Here is a 25472-nt window from a genome sequence, read left to right on the forward strand (position 1 = left end):
TCTAGCCGTACAGACTGTGACTGGCACACAGGATTTGTGTGCTATGTGTTATGTGTGATGTGTTCAGGCATAACGTATGCCTATGTGCCAGCTGCAGAGGTGTTTGCCGCTCAGGCAGGATGCTATTCTAAGGCTCCACGAATGGCCCAGTGTGTTCACATGCTTGTATTGCTGTCAGTGTAGGTCTACATCAGACTGGCATTGTAGTCACTGTAGTAGTGCATGCCACCTGACAGGTTATGCCAGTACTGGGTTCAGAGTGCTTAGTCCCCAGTTTGGTTATGTGGTTCCATCTCATACATGTGTTGTACATCCATGTGTAGGGGAGAGGGTTGACTGTGTACATGTGGCAGCTGTGACATTGCCACATGACCCACATATTCCACAACTGTAGCATAGAGGTGACTGACAACTGACCTTCGAACATGCTACCATAATATTGTGATTGCCATGGTGATTAACAGCACATAGGGCTAATGGGAAACAAGGTACATAGGTTCATAGGTTCATAGCGTCATATTAGGCAATCTGCCCTAGGGCATTTAAGAATCTAGCCAGAATGTGTTTGGCTGTCGCCATCCAATGTAAATATATCTTGCCATGCCCTTTTCCGAGGTTAGTAAACTGTGCCTCTGTCTAACAGTGACACAGAAGTGATACCCGGGGTAAACCTACAATGTCCCATTCACTCATCAAGATTCCTCTTGAAGAAAGTCAATGAGGGACTCTTCCTAACCTGGACTGGGATTTTATTCCAGAGTGAAGTGATTCTCTGGGTTATGAATCTGTCCCTCCAGCATGTCCTATTTATTTCAGTGCTGAGGCTCAGGTCTCTCAAGCGTGTATCCCGATGGGATTTGGATATTCTCAGGTGCAGCATGCCCATTAATTCCGGGTGCGACATGGTGTTATACATTAGGCACAGATTGCCTCTGAACAGGTGGTATGCCACTGAGTAGAGCTGGGGTTTATTTAACCGGTCAGCATATGGCATCTGTTTGAGCCCTTTGATCCTCTTGGTGAGGTACTTGTGGGGTCTTTCCAGTTGCTGCAGGTGTCTGGTAAGGTACATCCCAACAGGGGGATTGTACTCAATTATGGGCCTGATGAGGGATGAGTAAAGAGGCACAATGTCCTCCCCTGATGTAGATGTGAATCCCTTCATGATGGGGTGGGCTATATACAATGTCTTTCTAACCACTTTGGCCACGTGGTTGTCAAATGAGAGATTGCTATCAACTTGGGTCCCCAGGTCCCTAATTACTTCTTCTGTACATAATGGAGTACCACCTATGTGGTACTTTGTGGGCACTTTGTTTTTGCCAAAGGGGATGACTATACACATTTTTGCATTCAGCTGGAGGCCATGGCTCTGGCACAAGTTGTCTGTTTCTATGATGCCCCTTTGGAAGATGCTTGTGTTGGCTGGAGAGTCGATTATGGTGGCCAGTTTGCAGTCATCTGCATATTTGGTCAGCAACAGTCCTTCCGTGTTGGCCTGTACATCCGATAAATATATACCAAACAAGAGAGGTCCCAGGACTGAGCCTTGTGGGACACAACTCATAACTGGTTTGGAGTTTGGCATGGCTCCAGCAATTCTAACCATGTGGGTTCTGTCCTTGAGCCAGTGTGCAATCCATCTAGTGACATAGGGGCTTATATTTAAGCTGGTGAGCTTCTCTAGAATGCCCGAGTGGGGTATTGTTTTGAAGGCTTTTGCGAGGTCCAGGTAGGCTGTGTGAACCACCTTCCCCTCGTCAATGGCCTTGGTGACTGTTTCAAAGAAATCAACCAGGTTTGAGAGGCAGGATCTGCCCTTAACAAAGCCAAACTGGGTATGAACCAGTGTCTGTTGGTCTGCAATATCTATATCTATGTGGTCCATGATGATCCTTTCCATAGCTCTGCAGACCAAGCTAGTGTGGCTTATGGGGTGATAGTGTCCAGGATCCGTTGAGGCACCACCTTTCTGTAGAGGGACCACTGTTGCTGTACACCACACATTGGACACATATCCTGTAGTAAGGCTGAGATTGAACAGTAGGTTTATGTTTGGTAGTAGCACGTCTTGGTGGTCATGTAGGACACAGCCCGGGACACTGTCTCGTCCCATTGATGCAGTGTGTATTGCTTTGGAGATGGCGGCTCTTACCCGAGCATCTGAGATGTCAGGGGGGCAGCACTCTGCTGGGATACATATTTGCCCTTTCAGTGTGGAGGGGGGTGAGAAGTTTGCACTGAACCTGTCAGCTAGAATGTTGGCAATGTCTGTGGGTTTGGTGTTTCTTTTGACATTTTGGACTACCTCTGAGCATATCTGGGAATTACCACCCAGGTTCCTAACATAACTAAAGAAAGCCTTGTGATTATCCTTAGTGTCCTGTGCAATTTCTGTCGAAGCTGGCCTTAGACAATCTTATGAGTGCCTGTAGTTATTTGCTAATACTGATCAGTGATGCCCTCCCTATTTGTGAATTTGCTGTATCATTTGGTAGCTTCCTCCTTCTATTGTGTAGTTTGTTTATGGCTGGGGTCCACCAGACAGGACGTCTGCCTTTGGAGGATTGGGTCTTGGTTTTATTCGGGATCACATGATCCATGCATTCCTGAAGGCATCCATAGAATGTGTTTATAGAGGAATCTGCGGTCTGGTCTGTAGTTTCTACAGGCCCGGGGGCTTTGAAGGTTTCCACCTCAGTTTTGAGGAGTGTGAATTTGCTTTAGAGAAGTTGTTCACTGTGGAGATCTGGGCAGGAGGTGGGGTCGGGATGTGAATATCCAGTGAGATTAGTTTATGGTCCGACCTTACCAGTGAGGGATACACTTCTGGTCTGGAGCACAGAGTCCCCATGTTGGTGATGATCAGGTCCAGTATGTTTCCCATTCTTGTGTGAGTGGTAACAAGTTGTTCCATAGCATTTGAGCTCATATATTCTAGGAATCTTTGGCCTAGGGTGTTGGAGCTAGAGTCATGCTCCCAGTCCATGTTTGGGTAGTTGACGTCACCCAATATAATGGTGTTTGGAGAGACCTTCATATTTCCACTGTTCACAGGACGGCCGAGTGCAGTTCTTGGGTTTGGGAGGGTGGTCTGTAGCAGGCTATAACCTGGAAGGCAGTTTCACCCATTGTTAGTTGCACATGGATAGTCTCTGATGCTTGGTGCTTTGCCACCAACCTGGAGGTGTGGGTATCTTTGATGAATATCAATACTCCCCCTCCATTTGTGGTTCGTTCCAAGTTTTGGGGCTGAAAAGCATGGTATGAGGTTAAACCTGGTAGTGCTGGTGTGCTCTCAGTAGCCCTGAACCAGGCATCTGTTACTGCACAGATATCAATGTTCTCCATGCCAAGGAGAGTTTCGGGTGCATGTATCTTGAGGTTTAGACTTCTGGCGTTGGGTAGCATTACTCTTAGTTTCTTATCCCTTGTGATACCTATGAAGGTGGGTTTGTCATTTGAGCCTTGCCTAACATAGGCACCATGGGGGTAGCAAGAGCCTTTGCCAATATCTGAAAGCCCAGGGGTGACAGGTGCAGGCCGTCCCTAACAAAGCAGGTGGTTCAACAGAAGATGAATATGTGAAGGTGTAGTGCCTGTGATTAGTTAGCAGTAGCATATATGACTGCTCACATGGACACATGCCAGGTAAGTCATATGCACTGTGTCACAGGCAATGTACATGTGAACAGGACAAACAGTGACATTCTGTCAAGTGAGACATGGACATACATATAGTAAGCTATGCAGATGGCACTAGGAGTCCACAGAAGCTCTATAACTATGCATTGCAGGTGTGATCAGTATTCCAGGGTAATTGCAAGCAAACATGCATGCAAACAAAGCTACAGTAAACAGGGCTGCATGTAGTCCATTGTACAACAAACAAGCTGTACCACTTCCAGTAGGTAACACTGCAAATATGCAGGCACTATGCACATGTACATGGAAATACACAGGTCAGATGGCTAGGGTCCAGTCTCAGCGCACACAAGTGTACAGACCATGTACTGTCAGGATGTACAATAACTGGATGGAAACCCATGTGCTCATACCTGCAGTAATACACATGTCAAATAACAGACACTGAGCCTTCAGTCAGTGGTTCCATACTTAGTAGGATGTATGCTACCTGGCCTGCCACCACAGTATCCCTGACATATATGGGGACTCTCCCTCCTGTGACAGTTAGTTTTGTGTGTTGGGGCTGTCTAGCATGGTATGAGATGTGAGCTTGCAGTGCTAGGGTGCTCCTGTGTGTCCTGTACCAGTCGTGTAGTACTGCACACATATCAACATCCTCAAACATCCGCATTGCAGAGTCCAGTGTGGACAACATGCCACTTGCAGTTTACATGTCCATCATTGCGTATTACTACATTCATTACCTTATCCCCTGTGCTACCTATGTATGTAGCCTTCTGTTGACATCATTACCACCAGTATGCCAACATGTGCAGATGATACACTATGGTACTTACCATGGGTGTAGACAACAGTACATGACAATCACACCCTTACTGCATCAGGCATGCTGTGATATACCCACAATTAATTCAGCACACAGTACTGTTAACAACATGATACTATTATTACACATCTATGCGGTCACCCTGTGCATCAGCAACATGTTAACCTGTACCTGCACAGTTGTTACAGATTGCAGGAGGTGGCACAGTTTCATCATATGCACAGGGTGTGAACTTGGTATGCCTGAGTCAGCCACCGATACCACTGATTGATATGTATGTGAATGTGTGTTGGTGAGGGACAGCAGTAGAATGTGGGGCAATGTTGATGCAGTGTGTGCGTGTATGCAGTAGCCCTAGGTGTTGTCAATTCGCATGTGTGTATGGATGCACACAGTTCCACCTCATGGCTGCCATATACTGGTGTTTGTGGACAACCACAGACTGTACCTGCCAGGTCATACAGATCAGTGTCTCTGGCCACGGACATGGTACCTGTGCCTTGCAGGGGTGCTACAGACCATATCCGGTACCAACTCAGACTGGGTACTGTCATCAGAAGCAGGTGTTCGTGGACTGGACACAGATCCCTGTTGGGCCTGGCCAGAGCCACGTGCACGTGGTCTCCTGGGGCGGTCTGATGACAGCACAGACCCAGCATTGCTGGGGCTGCTGCTGGCACTACGGGGGCGGCTGCGGCCCTGTTGTCGTCCGCGACGACTGCCAGCTGCTGCTGTTGCTGGCATACGGCCACGTCGACGCCTCAACCGCCCACCATCGCCCTGGCTCATGGACATGTAGTTGTGGAACCGGTCTAATATGTCCCCACAACGTCTGTCTATGACATCGGTGAAATCACGGATGGCAGCTGCAATGTCACGCATACTGTCAATCATGGCTGTGCGACATGCTGTCAGCTCCCTCAGACCCTGTCTGGGGTACCGTTCCATACGTGACTGTGCCTGTATGACAGCCCGAAACATAGCTGAGGTTGTAAGACCTCTGTGGGCATGTCTGACAGGGGCAGTACACCCACGGATGCTCCCACGAGAACCCCTGGATATCTGTCTGTGTGGTACCATCTCTGGGCCATGCCCATGGCTGCTGTGTGGGGAGGCATGTGCCACAGATACCACATTACCCTGGTCAATGCCCACTGTATGCTGTCCATCACCTAGGGACATTGGTGACAAAGGGTGTATTGGCAGGATAACTGTGCGCATTAATGGGGTCGACAGCTGTGTACTGTCAATCGGCTGACCAATGGTGGACCCTGGCATACCTTCCTGTGCCATTACACAGATGTCATCATTATCAGTACCCATGGCACCTGATTCAGGTTCCCTGCTACATGACACCAGAGCAGCACCAGAACCTGTGGGAGGGAAACAGGAAACACAGTTTACAATGTCTACACATTACCAGTGATGCACACATGCACACATGCGCACATGCACACATGCACACGTGCACAGGTGCAACAGGTGCACACATGCACACATGCACACATGCACATATGCGCACATGCACACATGCACAGGTGCACACATGCGCACATGCACACATGCGCACATGCACAAATGCGCACATGCACAGGTGCATACATGCACACATGCACACATGCACAGGTGCACACATGCACACGTGCACACATGCACACATGCACACATGCACACATGCACACAGTTTCACACAATTGTACAGTACTCAGTATGCGTGATATCAACACACAGACACACCTACATGCATACAAAGAGCACTACTAAGTGAGTTGAATATTACTATTACTATCAAGACTATTACAGGAATTGTTAATACACACTCACCAGCATGGATACGCTGCATTGCTGTTACACCAGAGAGACCTGCAGACGTGAAGAAACTAATGTCAGTGGGCACAACTGTGCCATTGTTACTGAGTATGATACAGGTCAGTAGTACAACAGTCACCTTTCACAGGTTAGCTGCTAATATTGAGTATATCACACTTGCACATTAAATACTATGGTGACAGCTACAAACCAAGGACACACCTCACACATGCATTAACTACCAGTGTACACAAGAGTCAACTATACATATGGCATATTACCTGCACGTTCACTGTCTTGCTGCTGCGTGGCTCCAGCCTCCATCATAATGCATGTCTGCTGCTGTTGTTGTTGCTGGTGGACTGGAGCCACTACACTCATGAGTAGTTCCTCCAGTCTGGTGAGTGGGGGATGTGTAGCCACCCCACCACCTGTGGCGACCTGTTGCCTGTCGATATCCGACGCACGCTGACGGACATTTCTGATTAAATCACTGCAGTGATGTCGTACCTGCTCAAATGTCCTATTATGCGTGCCTATGTCATTTACCCAACGGACCAGGTCTTGCCACAGTGCAGCCCTCTCCTGCTGATTCTGGTTGGTGCGGGAAAAGAGTATTGCATAATCCCACATCAGGCTCTGGTGTATCTCCTCATCCTCAGCTGTGGAGTAAGTGGGATTCTGCGGGTGAGCCATGTACCTGAAAAAGAAAATAACCTGATATCAGCAATATATGTCAGCAGAATTTGGCACACATACTACACATGCTACTCGACTGTTATAATACGACATATCTCACATATATAGCATCTGTCTGTCTATTGGTGGATACACATGTAAATGGCCAGGTATCAGTGCTCAGCCAGCAACTGTGCAACAGTACCTGACACACTCCATACGACATACTACCAAACCCCAGCAGTCAGAACACTGATTCAGGTCAAGAGCACCTCCTCACTCTGGGGGTTTGTATCTAGGTACTGTATGGCCTACATCATCAACTACTGTGAGCTGACCACACACTAATTGCCCTGGATATACATATCCCACCTCCACCACCAGCACAAACGGCTATAGTGAATAACATTACAGATGCAAACTTTACACTTTGTAACAGTGACATGGTATCCTTTCAGCCCACTGGGCCAGTGGCAGATACAACCCACAATGCTGACCCCTACACAATTGCTTTCTACAGACAACTCCGAGAATACATGGATCATGCAATCCCATATATGACCAAGACATTCTCCACAAAGGGACAGCATCCGGTCTGGTGGACCCCAGCCATAGACAGATTGCATTACAGAAGATGGAAGCTACTGCAAGACAGAGCATAATTCCATAAAGGGAGGGCATGTCTGAGCAGCACTAGTAAGGATCTATTTTCCATCATACAAACATCCATGGGCAACTTTGAGAGGGAAATCAAGAGGAACACTACAGATAACCAGAAGGCCTTCTTCAATTATGTTAGCAACCTGGTCAGAATCCATCCTCTATGCCCATAGTTAGTACACAACAACAAATATTTCACTGACACCACAGATATTGACAACATTGTGGCAGACAGGTTCAGTGCAGGTGTCACCCTGCCCTCTCCCCCAAAATAAGACATAGTTATCCCAGCTGACTGTAACCTCCCTGTTATCACAGATGTCCAGGTGAGAGCCGCCCTCAGGAAAGCAGAATACACAACATGAATGGGACCTGATGGTATCCCCAGTTACATGCTACATAAACTCTGACAGAGCTAAACACACATATAGAAGTGCTATGTAACACTAGCCTGACTACAGGATATGTACCTGTACACTGGCGCACATCAGCAGTGGTTCCACTCCACGAAGGAGGCACCTCAACATACCAATACAATACAACACAATACATTACATTACAATACAATACTATACAATATGCTATTGCCCCTGGGACTACAGCAGCATACTGTTCTGCTACCCTGACCATTGTGACACATGTGGTGTGATGGTACCTGCTGCTGTCACACAGTTACACAGGGTGACTCATATGGCATATTACCTATCTGACTAACATTCAGCAGGGTATGTGCGACATGTACTCATGGGGAGTCTTGCTTCTTAACACTGTGTGGTTTATTGCAGGGTATGTCTTATCTGTGGGTAAAAACTTTTACCTCCACATGTGCTCTCTATTGCAGTGGCATGGATGACACACAGCAGTCATTTAGGTTGTGGATGGTGTGAGGTGTTACTATGGTTGCTGGACATCTGTCATGGGTGTGACTTACGTATGTACATCCGGGAGTGGTAACCTCTATGTGGGTAGTATATGTGTACTCTGTAATGTTGTCAGTCACTGTGCATTGGTAATGTGTTTGAGTGCATTGTCACAGTGTTGTACATGTCACTGTGTCCTTCCCCATATCTGTAGCTGTCATGTGAGGTCCATACCATGGCATCCATTATGTGATGTGGAGGGGTACACCGACCTACATGTCCATAGCTGACACACCATGTCTGCTGACACATACCATGTGCAGGTATTCCAGGAATAGTGTGCCACTGTGAATATCATTGGGGCCACTATTGTACACATTTATGACCCTGTTCACCCCTGACACATGCAGTGGTGGGCAGCCAATCACATATCTGGTGGTTACTGGTGTAGGTGATTTGAAATGTGGTATGGTACTCCGGTTTTGACACTGGTGTTCACTCCATGCCTTTGTCACCAGGCACCTGTTGCAATACATCTGTACACATGTGCCTCACTTAGAATTTATATACATCTCTCTCTCTCTCTCTCTCTATATATATATATATATATATATATATATATATATATATATGTATATAGATATATCTATATGTATATATATATATATATATATATATATATGTCTGTATACATATACACATATATATATTGATGTACATATATTGCTATAGATGTGGAGAGGGGGGGCACAGAGGGGGTGAGAGTGACAGAGGGGGTGGGACAGGGTGTGTTGAGGTCATCATATACAGTCATACCTGTAGATAGTCAGATCAGTCTGTCTATGTATATGTATCTACATATATCTATATCTGTATGTGTGCATTACATATATATGCTTGTGCATATTCTATCTATCTACATATGTCTATGTATTCCTACATCTCTCTCTATGTATGTATACATATATGCATATTTTATATATATATATATATATATATATATATACATACATACATATGTTGACATACATACATATCCATATGATAGACAGGTATATCAACATGTTTGTCTACCATACTGTATACATACACTAACATACTTCTAAACATACATAACTGTGAAACCTACTTTGTACATTGCACTACAACCTACAGTCAACCTACATTGATATGTGCACATAGATGCTCTCACATGCAAATGTATGTACAGCCTTCACTGATAGTTGCTGTATGTCCCCTGCCCTTTACACATCTTCATATACATATGGATACAGACCAATGACACATATGGAGGGTTCACAGTATGTAGACCTTTATAGTATTACTTTACATTACCTGTGTTTGTCACAGCTGCTTGTGTTGCTGTCTGGTTTTCTGTCCTGCTGCTCCACTTCCCAGTTGTCAGCTTTCAGGTGGCTGTTGCCGAACAATTTGTTTGTGTCTGCTTGATTTCAATTTTCTCTGTCTCTGTTTCTCTCTCTCTCTGTCTGTCTGTCTGTCTCTCATGTCCTCCTCAGGGTGCAATGAAAGTATTGCATGTGTGGACTGGGAGTACAGCATACTTTTGTAGGTATCTGCATATGCCCATGTGATGGCCTCTGCACCAATTGTTAGCCAGCATTTGCTAATTGCATGCAGTCAGTTGTGTACTGATTGCAGTTCTCACTGTGATTTCAGGACAGTGCTTTAAAAAGGTATGTGAGATAGGCATAGCCCTTTCAGATTTTAAGGGCGGGGACCATGCTGTTATGCTGTGGACAATGTTCTGTGAGTGTAAAGGTTGGTATCTCTCATATTTCCAGCTGTGTTGTAGATTAACATTCCTCCATTCATTTCTCCAGTTTCCTGTACTAACTGTGTATGTACACTGACACCTACAACTACTACTACTGTTAATGTGTGTGTGTGTGTGCTTTTCTTTCACTTTTGCTTGCACTTTGTTGCTAAGGCTTCAATATTTGCCCTTTACAGTCACTACTTGTATGCCTGCTAGGTGTCCTGACTGTAGTGTGCTGCTGTAGCTTTCCTATTTTCCATGTACATTCACACCTTGGAATGCTTGCTATATCTGCTAGGGTGTTACAGCATGCAGTGTGGTCTGGCCATGGTGTGGGCCTTGACATCTATTAGGGTATTTGAGTATGCTGCTGAGCAGGCCCCAGAGACTTTCAGGTTCATCTGTTATCTGCCTCATGGAATGGTACATATCAGTGGGGTACACCCATTAAATTGTCTGGTATGCTGCAGTTGTGACTGTGTGTTAGCATGAGCATATGTATTACTACACTTATTCTGCCATGCAAGTGGTGAATACTTTCAGGACTCCATAGTTTCCATTGCATGTGTTGTTACACCTTTCTGCCTACTGTTTGTACATTTCACATGGAGTCTGTGGGGCATCCCTGTAAGTCATTCACTGTTGCTATGTCTAGGCTCTTAACTATTCAAATATGGTGGTGTCAGACCTCTCATGTGTACAAATATTTGCAGGTTGTCCACATTTCTGCCTCATATTTTGGTCAATGTCTCATGCACAGCTTTTTATGGCAAATCACTCTGGGCTCAAGTCAGAATATAGTGACAAACATTCAAGTTTCAGACTTCATACCCTTCCAAACATCCCACAAAATGCAGACCCTGTTACTCTCTGAACTGTCTGCGTTTGTTGTAACATTATTTGTAATGTGTCCCTGGTTTTGGGCCTTTGCTCCACATATTTTATTACTTGGTCTGGATGTGTTCCTGTAAGAGGTTGTGGGGTATGGGCAGTGATTATCCTGCTGTGAGTATGTGTGTGGCTTGCAAGGTGCTATAGTGACATTATTACCTACTAGCTACCAACTAGCATGGCTGTTTCTGTTCACACACTACTATTATGGAAATCCACTAGTTTTGACAGTAATTCTAAATGACATGCTTTGTGTACTACACATCTATATTCCCTTTACATTCATTCCTTCTATTACATGATATATTTATTTTAGCACAATGCTCTTGTGTAAGAGTTGCGGCTTAGTGGTAAGTCATGCAGACTACTGTTTCCAAGGTCCTGGGTTCGGGACTGCCAGTGGGATTTTATTTTGCTTCTGAACTGACTACAAGACCTGTCAATCAAAGTGGCTAAGGCACTTTTAAGCAGTTGTAACCGGGTTAGCGCTGGCTTGCGCAGAGCTCACGCATGCGCACTGGCGTTTAGCTCCACGCACACAAGCGCACACCTGCTTACAACCGCTTAAACGTGGTTACTCTTGCAATACCCGCGCTATTTTCTTTGAAAGAAATGAAAATGGGGAGACAGGAAAGTGGTGAAAAAGGGGTCACAAAGAGGGTAAGACAGTAGAGAAACAAGCTTGGGTTTTGCAGGAGGGATATAGGTAAGGCCCATAGCTGCCCATTCCTTCATCAGCAACAGCTGTGCATATGTTTGTAATTTGGTGTGACATTTGATACCTTCCACCCCTGAGATAGGTGTAAGGACAACAGTAATACTTGTTGTACAGCCAATTGTAATTGATAGTTTCCATGTCTGATAGACATATGTGCGGAATGGGCAGCTATGTATGGGGCGTAATTTTTTTGTGGGTACAGAGTGCCCTTTTTTTTTTTTTTCAGGTGAGAGTGGTATGTCAGGTGAAGGAAGTCGGTACAGCTGGGGAGGTAGGTTGGATAGGTAAACAGACAAGACAAACAAGACGCATACAGGGGCGGTGTATGACACGTGTGGGGGGGTTACACAATTGATGGGGATGGAGGTTTGGATATCCAGAGCCCATGAGCCCACAGATGACAACAGTGGAACTGATATCCTCACCCATAGGCAGTTGCCACTGTTCCTTCACTGCCCCGGATGGGGCTGTGCTGGGGGCTGTGTAGGCCGGGCAACAGGCATGCCCGTAAGTTGTGCCACCCGTGCCTCAAGCTGGCATAGGGGCTCGAGAACAGAGTCCCGAATCTCCCTACGCACTACAGTCCGGACGCTATGGAGGGTGAGTGGTGGTTCTCCTCCGGCCACACTTGCAGAGGAGGGGCGAGCCCCATCCCCTGCAGCGCTTCCACCTGCAGGTGGCACAGGGCCACCAGAGAAGGGTCCAGACTCGGCACTAGTGCCAGGTGCACTCGCCAGCTGAGGTGGGAGAGGTGAGACCGCTGGAACCCGCCTTCCCTGTCGTCCTATGTTTTGCATTATGTCATGACAGTTTGGGTTAGTGACATATAATACCATTCACAATTAGTTGTAACAGCATGCATTAGTATTCCCATTAACCAAACACCCAGATATTCACACCATTGAACAGCGTGCATAACACATGCATAATTTGAACAGCAATACACAGTCCAACAACATGCAGGGTTAATTGATGGCAACAGGCCATCAGGTTTGGATGTATGAACAGGGCAGATGCATCAACGGACATGCAAATATATATGACCCAACAGGACAAACGTCCAGGGGTGTTAATTGTGATTGCACATACCATTTTCACGTGGAATGGGTTATATGTGGTTATAGGGTGGGGTGAAGAAAATAATATTAACACCTTCAAATACCAATACATATGCTGTACAGTTCTAATAGCTACAGATATATACACACTACTGTTCTAACTACAGTTTCCTATATGATAACTATTTCAACTTGGTGGTAGGACTGTTGCTGCAACATCAATATACATTTTATTGTTCTTCATACACATTTCATATCTAGTTTTGTTCAGCTACATCATCCTGCTACATTTGCTTTATATAGCTGTAGACAAGTGCGGATGTTTGCTATATCAGACAATCATACTATCTGCATATTGCAGACTGAGAGCAACATATCCAGATTTTGGGATACACATTCCAGATGCAGCAACACTTTGAACAGATTTTGCTGTTTGGTTTGGATTTTCACATGCATTTCATTCTGTCTTGACTGCAGTATACTTTATTCAGGGGTTATTACTACTGTATTACTGGATTCATGACAATTTCTCACACTCTCTCACTTGTTTTCATTTTACTATTCAGGTTTGTACTTACTTCTAGACTTTATTGACATGTATATATGTATATACATTTTTCAATCAACACACTACATTTTAGGTACATTTTAGGACAATCAACAATCAAATATGCATATACTATTTTTGATGTTTTAAACAACATTATACCTAAATAAAAGGTTATAATATTATAATATATGCAAACTAAGATAAACTAAGATAAGGTTACATTTATTCAATACTTACCTTAACATTTCTTTGTTTTACAATTTGTTTGTGTTTTTAAGCTTTGAAACACTAGCTATTCTATGATAATTGTGATGATTGATTAATTGGTTATTCAATTGTTTCTGTAACTAGTATTTAACGGATGATGAGCAACACTATCTTGTACTCTGATGATGCCCCAAGTCTATGGGTGAAAGCGTTCAGTATCAGTGGATTGTATCATGAACTGTCTTCTGGTTGGTTTGGATTCTGTTTATCAAAGTATTTTTAAGAGACCACGATTCAAGGTTTGCTGAATTTTTGCTGAATTCTTGGCTAGGCTTATAACGGCTTCTGGGCCAATAGCATAGTATGATTCTATGATACTATGAACATTGCTTTTATAAACTTTAAAAGTTGTTAGAATAACAGGTTTCACATAAACATACATTTTGTGAAGGATATGAAACTCAGATGTATGTCCTTATTTTGTGACTTAAATACTCATGGGTCCTCAAAAAAACCCCACACATTTTGTAAGGAACAGATTAAAAATAGAAGGCAAAAAATCTGAATAGTTGAGAAGTAGTACTGCAACTTCCATAAATATCTCCTTTACCATTTTATCCTACCACATGCTGCACTATAAAAAACACAGTAAAGGTAGACATAGCAAGAAGGAGATGCTCTATCGGTTTACTGAAGCAGTGTTTATATTTGTTTGATGTTGAAAAATGGAGCTTAGCAGAAAGAAAGATTGTTATGAAATGAAGAGCAGTATTTATTGCATCAGGTTCCTTCTAGAGTCCCAATGAAAATTAAGCAGTGCATTTGCTGAAATTTCTTGAGGTGCTAAATGACATAAGCGTATGTGTGTGTGTGTGTGTGTGTGTGTGTGTGTGTGTGTGTGTGTGTGCATATATATATATATATATATATATATATATATATATATATATATAATAATTTTTTTTCAGGGTGATTATAATATGGTACTGGATTATATTGTAAGAAAATCCAGCATTACATTACAAGAGACATTTAAAATCATATTTGCAGAAAGTGTTGAGTGTTAAGAAAGGGGATATGAAGGACTACACTTAAGTAATTTATATACATATATATATATATATATATATATATATATATATATATATATATATATATATATATATATATACATATATAATTTTCAGATATGGATCATGTGGGAGAGAGTTCTGAGATTAAGGTGCATGAAGAAGGCTTTTAAGTTTGCCCTTCAGAAGTGTCTTATTAGGTGAAGGGCCTGATGGACATGCAGTGGAAATGGAAGGCATATAGCCATATAACTGGAAAGGAATGAAATATTGAGATAGAAGTAGGTGTAGAACTAATCTCTACAAGAAGATAAGGAGTGTATTGCATGAGACAAACAGAAGTCAGTGTGGTGGGGTAGAATTGTGGGTATGGGGGTAAATAATAGGAGCAGTAAAAGGCATTTGCCTGTGAACTAGAAAAGGATGTTTAGCACAATAGGAACTGTGGGAAATTATAGGAAAAAGAGAAAAATACAATAGGAAAGAAATCCAGCTCCAGGAAAAAATGAAAGATGTAGACATTTCTAGGTAAAGGACATAATTTACTCATACAAAGTAGAGGTGTAGCAAGCAAATTCCATTTTGTATAACAAGATCTTAGTGTCCCTCCCCCTTTGGAGACCTGGCACTTAAAAATGGATGCACCTCTCAAACATGCTGCCCCCAAAGCACTTAATAAATGTAAGTAACATTTTCAGCTGTTCCCCCTAAAACTATAAAAAATATTATTTTTATATTAGCAGTATTGCATCTGTTGTTAAATGCATTTATTTAGACAGCTGTGGACATAATATGACCTGAAAAAAAGCCATGTTGATATGATGCTCAGAAAAACATTGTACTCAGTGAAGTACAAAGAGTACTCTGGCTACACCCCTGATACAGAGACATTCTGCTAGGCTTTAAAATAAACTGAAACTGCTGTCAAACTAAAGTTTATGAAACACAGAGGAGGCATACACTACTAAAGGATGGTGGGAGAAATAAACATGGCAATTCAGATGAGACTTCTGAAAATTATATAAGTTGATAAGAAAAGTTATGAGATCAAAAGAATGGCATTGGTAACGTCTTAGGTGTGGGAGAGGAGATGGATGCAACTGGTCCTACAGGAAGAAGCTGTTAGTGTCTCACCTAGAGGAATTAATACCAAATTAGTTCTCATGACATTTGGCAAATATCGAATTGCAAATTGTGGAAATGAAGCAGGTTCCCAGTAGATTATAATAAGATAATAGTACAGTATCTTGCCCCAAATATGGCTTTATTTTTTAATCAGTTTTGCATGGATGGAAGATACACCACTCACCTAAAAGAATTTCTAATGGTATTAACTAAAGTAATACAGTACAAATACGATCCTACATCCATCCACAACCCCTTTTTCCCATTTATTCATGTGGGGTCAGGGTGTCTCTTCAACAGTTACAGCCATCTAGAGCTAAGGTTCAGATCATTGAGTGGCTAGCCCTGTAGATTACTTACTTTGATAAATGTAGACGCCAAAACCTATGAGGGTGGATGTGGCATAATGGTTAATGTTTTTCACCTTACAGGCACACGGTACAGGGTTTGATTCTTACCTCAAGTTATTGGCTAGGCTTAAAATGGCCCTAAAGGGCAGTTAGCCTAATATTAACCTATGCAAGTATGCTTGAGTTAAGATTAGTGCAGACAGTTCTTAATATGGTTGGGGAAGAAAAGGTGGGCTTTATAAAAGAAATAGATCTGAGGACCACAGACATCTTCGGTTGGATTTTACAGAGGTAGAAGAAGGGATAGGTAGGCTGACAGCAGGAATTATTTGCTTGATATTGAAAAGGCCTTTGATATGGTCAGGAGATTCTGGGAAGAGAACAACTGAATGTGAGAACAGGGGAATGATGGCTATGCATGGCAATCTGACATGAAGGCTTGCGGTCAGTGGTTTCCACTATGATTAATTGACATACAACTCAGTAAGGAACCAACTCTACAAAAACAACTATTTTGGAATTCAACCGCAAGAAAGAATTAAATGCAAGCATTGTTTTGCAGAGTGGCAACCCCTCCTGTACTTGCTCCCCAGACTCTCAATTTTATATACACTAAGTCCATGGTAACTCCTCCATGAATAAATCCTTATGAAGAATAAATCAGTGCCAGCTTGGCTCTGTAGTGCAAAGGGATTGAGCCCTGTCTGCTACTCAGACAACCAGGGTTTAATTTGTAGCCCCAAGGAGTCAAGCAGGGAGAAGATCAAATGAAGGAGCATGACCTGCTTGCACCTCCCAGTGGGTTTACCACGCATACTCAACATCCCATTTGGTGGTGTACTCTCCTTAGGGGAGTCCAGAAAGATAATTGTTTATACTTTATGAGGATGGAAAGAACTCCTTAAAGGGAAAAATAAACTTTTCAGAACATACATCTTCTGCCACCAGCCCATTGCATGCCCCTGTCTTTCTGTTAAGCAGAGGAGATTCTTGTATGATTCCATTAACAGAACACATTATATTACTAAACATATATACAAATATTTCAGACATGGACAATAACGCCATTCCAGTCTGCCACTATAACAAATTAACAACTCAATCATTTTCATAAATGAAGTTTGGAACAAAATAAGTTGTCCCGGGACATCTTCATGGGGGGTAGGTTAATATTAAAGGGAGTTAAATGGGTTGGGGAGGTGAAAGGGTTAAGTGGAGGCAGGGATGGTTGGGAGGAAATGAGGTAATGATAGAGAGGGACTTAAGACGTTTAGTCTAGTGTAGTTGGGTTAATCAATCACATTTTGGCGTGAACTTACTATTGCAAGAATCATGTCCATGACGACCTGTAGGTAGTTGGGAACAGGTAGGTCTGGCCTTAATTTTGTTACAAGGGAAGCTGGATTAATAGCGCTTTGCCGTGTTTCTTCTATTTTGGGTAGGCTTTCATTGCTGGGTATAGTGCGTCGCTGAGTTGCAAATGTTTTCTTGTATACAGTGGTTTCGGGGGAGGGGCACAGGTTTGAGAATTAATGTGGAGAAGTGGGGTATTTTAAGTATTGTACAGCATTGTTCTGGGTCAGGATCCCAGGTGGATTGCCTGCAGAGGTAGGTTTGTCCCGTTTTCTAGGCAGACATTTGCTGTTTAGAGTTTGGCAGTTTCCGTGGCTGAGTGCAGTATGGGATGTGTGTGTCAGTGAGATTTGTTGGCGCTAGGGCTCTCGGCTCGTTAGTGGTGGTGGTTTTGAGAGGTCGCGTGATTCAGGATCCATTGGTGGGGTTAGTGTGCCATTTTCAACTTGAGTATTTGCCTCAGTGAAGCTGGGACTGGGTTTTCGAAGGCTTTAGGCTGGTCGGTGCACGCATGCGCATCATGCAGCAGGTACCTCGGCTGTATTGAGTCTGGTGGAGTGGTGCTGAGGCGAGATCAATAAAGGTACAAATTTCTCTTTTTCCTTTGCAACATCTTCTCTACCTAGACATAACTAAACTTTCTAACTGCATGCGAGATGCTGGCCTAGAAGTTAGTCCACAAAATAAAAAGTACTCTGATTGTACTTATTGTGTTAATGACCTTCGTTTTGTCATCCTCTGCTGTTACCTACAAATAGCTACATTCAAAGTATGATTTCTTGCAAGTCACTTAACAAGATTATGGTAATGAGTTGTCTTTGGAAAATTATATTTGTCTCATGTATTTCTGGCTAAAAACTCATAAGCACAAAAACTAGCTGATGCTATGAAAACTAAGTGGGAAAAAGAAAATAGCAGAAAAATGTTTATTTATATAAATCGCTAAAACCCATGCAAAATGTTACTAATAGGACACTATGATAAGCTATTCAAAAAGAAAAAAAAAGGGAAAAGGAGCCAAGCTTTCACTCTGTGAGGTGGGCATCTCACAGATGCAGGTCCTGCTTCAGTCTACATGTGACGTGCAGGGATGTGGGCATGATGGTTGGAGGTACTGTGTTTTCAGGCGGTTCACTGCTCGTGGTCCTGGTTTGTTGGTGGCATGCTTACTTTGTTTCCTAAGGTGGAGTAGGCTTAGAACTGCTAACTCATTTTCGCGGGTTGAGAAATGTTTAATGCTATGGCTGGGCATGTGCGGTGGTGGCTGGGGGGGGGGGGTAATTCCAGCTAGTACTTTATAATGAGTGAGCAGCTATGCTTAATGCAGCCAGAATTGGGTGTTAAGTAGCTTGTTATAATCAGTCTGTGTACACTAGAGTCACGGGGGACATTTTGTGGTGTTCAGCAGGCTACCAGCGGACAGTTGCTAACTGAGCATGCAAATTGTTCTTAATGGTTAAGAGAGGAGGGCAGGGTTAAAAGAAGTAAGTTTTCGGCATCTTAGAATTTTGGGTTTGGTTGTGGGTTTGTTTGACTCTTGTTGAGGAGCAGTAAGGCAAGTTTGACTGCATGATGGTCCCATCCCTACTTTGGGCCATTGTCTCCTCATGATTGATATTTTGTTTATATTGCTGGCCGTGAGATGTTGAGAGGTATGTAGTGTGTGGACGTGGTTTTCTTTGTCCTTGGGGGTTGAGTTCTCGATGGCTGTGGCTTTTGCATTTATTTCTCATAGTGGGGAATGGGGTTCTGTGGCTGTTGTATATTAAAGTGGTGCCATTACAGGCCCAAATTATTTTTCAAAGTTTTGATAGAGGGCACAGTATGCAGTGTAAATGTTAGGAGTTTGTGTTTAAACTACATGCTTGTTGCTAAGGGAATTTCCCCAATAGTCAGTAGTGTGTCTTTTATTATTTGAACTTTTGATGTCTGATCACCCGACCATGGGAAGGTTTGTAATAACATTTTTTGCAGATGACATAAAGATTAGTAGTGTAGCTACTAATAATAATACTGTTGATCTCGTAAGGCAAAGTGACTGGGTTCGTGAGACCGGATGGGCCATCAAGTGATCATTTCGCAGGCTAGGATGTGTGACAAGCAACAAGAAGGCTTGCCCTGCATGTTAAGCAGTAATGGTGGTGAAGGGGAGACTTGAGAGCTTATGATGTTAGCTGCTCTCAACTGCTGTCATGGCATGCAGGTCTCTTGGTATCATCCGGGATAGATGTAGTGGTTCACAGAAATGTTGGTTTGGGGGCATTTCAGGAGTACGGCTGGGTAAAAACCTGAGTGTTATCATGGAAGGGGATAGATTATTTGTTAGAGTATTAAACAGTAATACAGGGGTTAGATAGTATATATTTTCAGAGTGGAGATAACCGCAAAAACCAGTATACCTGATGTATACTATTTGCAGCTGGGAACATGTTCCTATGGTTTCATTTGATATATGTATGACTGCCTGTGTTAAGTGATATTCCAATACGGGTGTTAAAGGTCAGTTGTGTTGGTGCTTTGTTCACCGTTGTCATTGAGTTTGTACAGGATTATTGAATACTGGAGCTGAGAAGGGCAAGAAATGAGCATTATGTAAAGACAGGATGGAAATGCTATATTGAATTGGAGGGAAGGGTGTTCACAGAAGTGCTGGTACAATACATTGGTATAGATTTCACAAAATGTCCAGATTTTCTCATGTTGGCTTTCTTTATACCAGTCTGATTTCTGACCATGCCAAGAAAAATGGGGATTTTGACATGACATGTTAAGTTTGTAGGCAGCAATGTGAGGGTCCTGCTGGTATTTGGGCCTTGGCCTTGCTTTTCATGGATTAAAATTGCTTGTAATGTTAATATGATGGGTGACTAACCCCAGGCAATAATTGTGAAGTTGGTTGTAAAAACCAAATGCTCTGGCCCTCAATTGTAACATCCTGGAAGGCTGACGGGTAGGGGGTTTTAAAACCAAATGCTCTGGCCCCCACTTTTAACATCTTGGATGGGCACTTGCTGTGCACACCAGTTTTAAGGTTAACATTTTGGTAGAGAGATGTTTTCAAAAAAAATTTGAGATTGGCTTGGATGCCCCTGTGCATGCATGGGATGGGGGAGGGGAATGGTGTGCGGATGCTGCAGTTGACCGGTAACAGACATCTTTCAGCTATTTGATGCCTGCTTGGTCAGAGTCTGAGGGTGAGGAATGTGAGCTTGGTGGGCTGAGTGGTTGGCTTGGTGGAGGGGACCCTGGTTTCCTTGGCAGTGGTGGAGCATTGGCCATGGTGCCTCCTGTTCGGTCTCTCGGCAACATTTCTGTGGCTAGGTGTTTCATTGCAGAGGTGTGGTGTCTGTTTAAAGGCAGAGTTAATGTGACTCTTTGTAAAGACACTGACATTCATACATTACAGCCCAGCAGCCCTCCAAAGCCCTGCTGAGAAATAATAAGGTGCCAAGACATAGCATTGATCAGAAAGCATGGGATAGGGGACTCTGCATTGGTGGTTTGGTTATGCAGTGTTGGGCTGGTAGGCTGGGTTATTTTCAGGGGCTGATCAGTAACTAGGAATAACAATGGCTTTCACACATGGGTGTACAATTAGGGCATACCTCTCGGCTGTTACTGGAACTGTTTCACCTCATGTTGCTGAGCAGATAGTTTACCGGGCATGAGGGATTGGGTTTGAATTTAAGACTGGGGGGAGGTGGCAAGCTATAACAGGGAATGGGTATGCTGACTGCTGTATAGTTATATTAATACTTCATTTGTTATTTGTAAATGAGGAAATGTTGATTTAATTTAACATTCAGTTGCAACGTGTATATTTGTCATGGCTTCATGGTAAATCACGCTGTCTATGGTGTGTAGGGTCCTGGGTTTGAGTTTAACAGAGGCTGTTTATTTAGAAATTAATGACAGACATTTGAACTTGGTACTTCATACCCTTCAAAATTCATTTTAATAATTAGTCTGTTAGTCTAGCATCTTAAGCCTTGCCCCTATATTTGGGCCCTGCTTTATCATAGATGTGGGTGGCGCTGGAACATTCCTTCCCGGGTTGGCAGGATAGGTTTTTCTTGAAGATGTCTTCGAATGTGTGTTATGTATTTTGGATGACTTACATGTCTTTTCTTTCTTGCAGATGGGGTCTTGGAACTCTGTGGCTGTAGTTTGGATTAGGTGGGTATAAGATGGAGCCTTCTCCTTACATATTAGAGGATTTACTTTTGTCTTTTCCTTTATAGTTGATGATGTGATGATTTCCACTGATGAGATACAGAGTTCGCAGATGATCATGCTTTGGTGTCAAATAAGCGGTGGGATCATTGGACAACACTGAGGTGGCAGATGAGATGTGCAGAGTGGATTTTACTTGATTGACTGAAGGAACGTGGACTCGACAGGCAAGACTGAAGGCTGAGGAATGTGGCAGCTGATGGAGGGGTATGAAAGGAGGTTGGTTTTCCAGCAGTGCTGCTGAATATGTAGTCACAAGGTAATGTCTTGTTTGCTTGAAATTGTTGGGGAGTATCAGAATTGAAGTTCACATTGTATTGTTAGCTGGGGTCTTCCTTGCTAGTGGTCGGGTAGCGTTGGTGGTTAGGGTTGAGTATTCATGCTCCAGTGGCAGGTGATACTTTGGTAAGCATTAGGTAATTGCCAGGGGCTGGTAATGTCTGGGTAATGTACACCAAATTATGTTTGGCATGACCCTTCCCTTTAGGGGAAGTGGATTGTACAGTTTTGGGTAGAAGGGAGGGGGAACAGCCTGGTCAGGCTTGTTGGTGGAGAAGAGGGACAGGCTTGCCCTCTTCTGTTCCCCCTCTGATGTCTGGATGTTCATTTCAAGGATCTGGGGAAAGGAAATGAGTAGTTGGAGGAAGCTTGCAGAATAGATAAACAAGCTGAGGTAAGGATGGTGCTTATTTGGTGGATGGTAATTCAATGGATGGTGTATGAAGTGAGTTGGGACACTGCTTCATAAGTAAAGTAAGTGAGCAGAGGTATGGACCCTGCTTGTTGGGCATGGTGAGTAGGTACGCTGCCTTGATTAACATTACAATGAATGGTGTATGAAGTGAGATGGGACGCGGCTTCATAAGTAAAGTAAGTGAGTAGTGGTATGGACGCTGCTTACTGGGGCAGGGTGAGTATATACGCTGCCCTGATTAACATTACAAGGATATTGTGCTGTATTTAGAATCAATTCTATCATGAATAGTTGTAATTAATAAAGTTGGTGATCAACGCTATGTTCTGGAAATTTAATAAAGGTCGTCAAATGTCATTTGGTGTGATGTGTATTATTGAAGGGGATTGGGACAAATGAAGTTTGGAACAAACTAAGTTGTCCCAGGACATCTTCATGGGGGGGTTAGGTTAATATTAAAGGAAGTTAAGTGGGTTGGGGAGGTGAAAGGGTTAGGTGGAGGCAGGGATGGTTGGGGGGAAATGAGGTAATGATAGGGAGGGACTTAAGAGGTTTAGTCTAGTGTAGTTGGGTTAATCAATCACATTTTGGCGTGAACTTGCAACCCACCCACCATCCCTCTTTCATTGGTGGGGAGTAGAGTTATTTATCAGTGGGGGTAGGTGGAGAAGAGGGATAGGCTTGCCCTCTTCTGTTCCTCCTCTTATGTCTGGAGGTCCATTTCAAGGATCTGGGGAAAGGAAATGAGTAGTTGGAGGAAGCTTGCTGAATAGAAAAGCAAGGTAAGGATGGTGCTTATTTGGTGGAAGGTAATTCAATGGATGGTGTATGAAGTGAGTTGGGATGCTGCTTCATAAGTAAAGTAAGTGAGCAGAGGCATGGACCCTGCTTGTTGGGCATGTTGAGTAGGTACGCTGCCTTGATTAACATTACAATGAATGGTGTATGAAGTGAGATGGGACGCTGCTTCATAAGTAAAGTAAGTGAGTAGAGGTATGGATGCTGCTTACTGGGGCAGGGTGAGTAGGTGCGCTGCTCTGATTAACATTACAAGGATGTTATGCTGTATTTAGTATCATTATATCATGAATAGTTGTAATTAATAAAGCTGGTGATCAAAGCTATGTTATGGAAATTTAATAAAGGTCGTCAAATGTCATTTGGTGTGATGTGTGTTATAGAAGGGAATTGGGACATTAAGTGTCCCAAGTTATTAAGATATCAACTCTAGTGCTTGCTTTAATATAATTTGATAGTCTATTCCATGCATTGCCTGCACTTTCAGAGAACCGAATAGTATGTTTCTCATTCCTATATAATCTCCTACACAGGTTATCTGATGATTTTCTACTACTCTTTGATAACCACAAACATTCCCAGAAGTGTTTGTCTGTAAATGCCATGTACGCCTGAATAAGGTTTCCTTTTAAATATATATATTTGTCTGATTGTGTGTGTTTATATGTGTGTGTACCTACTTGTGACTGTGTTTGTGTGTGTGTGTGTGTGTGTGTGTGTGTGTGTGTGTGTGTGTGTGTGTGTGTGTGTGTGTGTGTGTGTGTGTGTGTGTGTGTGTTGAACCATACATAACCTGAAACACCCAATGTCAACTGCAATAATATTGACCACAAAAGATTAAAAACAACATAGCTGACTGGTCTCAGCATGCACTGAGAAACAGCCTCAGTGCATGCAAAAATTGAACTTTCAAAAAAATCTCCAATTACTGGTATATCATTTCTGAGCATATCTTCTGAAGATTGGTGTCTATATTACAATAATGAACATTTAGATTGTTGAATGTCTAAATGTCAACACCTAAATATCGAACGCTGAAAACTGCGAATGGCCAATTATGCAAATTTTTTCCCCGTGAAAAAATTTGCTTGGCTAAAAAAAATAAATAAACTTTAAAACCCTAACCAAGTGGGGGGCTTCACCCCCCCACATCCCCAGATGTGGGGGGAGCCTCCACACCCCTCTAACTAAATATGCCAACTCTGAGATCGCTCTACATTGGGGAAAAGGGCAAATCTCCAATGACAGCCAAGTGAATTTTTTCCCTTGGGAAAAAATTCACGTAATTGGCCATTCGTGGTTTTCAGCGTTTGACATTTAGGTGTCGATGTTTAGGTGGTCAACAATCTAAATGTTCGATGACATGATAGGAACCCAAAGAATGTCCTACTTCTAATTCAGTAATATCTGCTGTATCAGTTGTTACAAAAGAATGACCTCTGTCATCATTAGTCTTATTAATCTCAATATTTATACCACTTATTTCATTTGCAAGCATACGATTATCAGCTAGCTTTCTTTGTACTTCCACAGTCTAAGCCATGTTGTCAACTTCAGCCTTCCTCCTTTTTTGTTACTGTAATGTTTTTTTTATCTTTCCACATTTCATTTAGAATTTTCCCTTTTAGCCTGCCCCTTGTCTCTTTTTGCTACCTTCTTTATTGACAAATAATGTTATTTTCTGTAGACTAAATATTTTTTGATTGAACATTATCATTCTCCATTATCTCTGTGTTACATAAGAATGCAGTGTCCTGTTTAGCATATATTCCCTTTGCATTATAGACATTAATCAATTTATTTTTATGCCAAGTTAATTGTTCTAAACTTCAACCATTCTTTTTTATTTTCTTCCACTTGCTCTGAATTCTCAGATTGCTAAATATTTGTATCCTAAATTCATAAATCATAAAAAAGAGAGAGGTGTGTCCCTACCAAACCAGACATGATGGAGTTTCATAAAGGGGAAACATCAGCTCTGTGTGCTATGCTAGAGTAAGCAAGAATATCTGTGAACTATTTTGAGAAGATCTGGAGACCACACAGTGAAGGAATCCCAAAGGGAAAGACTCTACAGGACCGTATCTTTATTCTATGGACATTGATTTCTACTTCTTACCTGTTTTAAAGAAATCACTGAATTGTTTTAGAAGTAAGTGTCTTGTTA

Source organism: Protopterus annectens, chromosome 6.part0, assembly GCF_019279795.1.
Source record: "Protopterus annectens isolate FY-2018-M chromosome 6.part0, PAN1.0, whole genome shotgun sequence".
In the NCBI taxonomy this organism is placed as follows: Eukaryota; Metazoa; Chordata; order Ceratodontiformes; family Protopteridae; genus Protopterus; species Protopterus annectens.